The sequence below is a fragment of the Camellia sinensis genome, chromosome 2 (genome assembly GCF_055761805.1).
Source record: "Camellia sinensis isolate YWXY chromosome 2, ASM5576180v1, whole genome shotgun sequence".
In the NCBI taxonomy this organism is placed as follows: Eukaryota; Viridiplantae; Streptophyta; class Magnoliopsida; order Ericales; family Theaceae; genus Camellia; species Camellia sinensis.
The window spans coordinates 19,560,486-19,562,200 of NC_138962.1; the positions used below are offsets into that span (position 1 = coordinate 19,560,486).

Here is a 1,715-nt window from a genome sequence, read left to right on the forward strand (position 1 = left end):
CATGGAGATGGGTTGATCTATTCAGATATCTTTGTATGGGCTCGGCCTATTTTCAGTTCGGCCCATAGGTTCAGTCTCGCAGCTCGGCCCAGCCCAGCACCACGACTGGACTAGCCTTTCCATTGCGGGTTGGGCCTAGGTGCTTTAGGACTTGGGCAGACTGTTGATCATGAAGTCGGGCTTAATTGGTTTGCCCATATACTCATCCAGCCCACTTGGATTCAGACTTCAGTGGATTGGGCCGGCCCATGGCTTGGACCCGACCCATTTCACATTCAGCCCCTTCAGTGTTTAACAGAGCAACACCACGGGCCAACCTGAAAACACCAGTCCCTCCGATCACTGGCAATTCGCGTTTCGTCTGAGTTACTGGGTTGGAGCCCAAAACAGTGAGAGTGCTTCCATTGTAGGTTCCATCGGTGAAAACTATATCAATGGTCATAAACAGACGCATGTCCTCTTTTGAGGACAAACCGTACAGTCCCTGGGCTCGACCCACCACCTTGGAAGCTTGTGAAGGACCGACTGTTAGTGGATCATCCACCATGTAGGTTAGGCCGAAGAAAGTGGGGGATGTGGGGCTGGTGTTGGATTGAGCCACGATGGTTGTGGTTATGCCCCTCAAGTCTTGGAGGTAGAAATGAAGTTTGGTCACTTTTTGGTTTGCTTTGTGGTGAGGTCGTGGAACCATTGCTCCACTTCTTTGGGATCCTCGGCAATGCTACAAAACACTGGCATGGCAATTGCCATTGAGCAAAGTACTACAATCATGCCTAGCTTCCTCATCACTCTGAACCTCTGTGTGTGTGTGGTAATTTAGTTGGATAAAATGAGGGTAGACTATTCGGACCTTCTTATAGATGGCACTACAACAAAAACACATTTTAGTGACACCATACTAGTGGCATGTTCTTAAAAAATGTCACAAAAAGAATATTTTGTGGCATTTTTTAGAAAAATGCCATAGAGCCGCAAACATACAAGGCTCTAGTGACATTTCAATTAAAAAAAGTGTCACTTCACTACAACAAAAATGTCACTACAACAAATTTACACTTTAGTGACACTATACTAGTGGCATGTTTTTAGAAAATGTCGCAAAAATAAAAATTGGCATTAAATGTTTTTGAAAAATGTCACAGAACCACAAACATATAAGGCTCTAGTGGCATTTCAATAAAGAAATGTCACATCAATTTTATGGCATTTTATAAAATAATGACATAAAAAATTATGTTCGTGACATTTACTAACAGATGCCACTAAACTTTAGTCGCAATGACATTTTTTAAAAAATATCAGGACACTAGATAGGTGCAAATTACTTTTTATGGCACTTAGGTAAAAAGTGTCATAAACAAATATTTTAAAGCATTTTGAGAAATGCCACTAAGCCAAAAACTTTCCAAGCTTATAATGGCATTTTTGCAAAAACAAAAAATGCCAATATATTTTCTAAATTTTTAAAATGCGGTAACTGATTAAAAATAAATAAATTAAACTTAATATACACTACAGGAAAAAGCACATTCGGCGACTAAATTTCCTGACCAAAAAAATTTGGTCGCTGAAAGTATAGCTTTCAACGACCAAAACAGCATTAGTTGCCAAAAGTAAAATTTTTTAGTGACTAAACAATTTTAGTAGCCAAAAGTCTACAATTGGTGACTAAAACTAAGTTTGGTCGCTGATTATATGAGTTTTAGTGACTAAAA

General features: G+C 39.7%; 1 pseudogene; it reads right to left on the reverse strand.

Annotated features, from left to right (window-relative positions):
• Positions 1-202: 202 nt before the first annotated feature.
• LOC145811208 (dirigent protein 19 pseudogene) lies at positions 203-547 on the reverse strand (annotated as a pseudogene).
• Between the last annotated feature and the right edge of the window lie 1,168 nt (positions 548-1,715).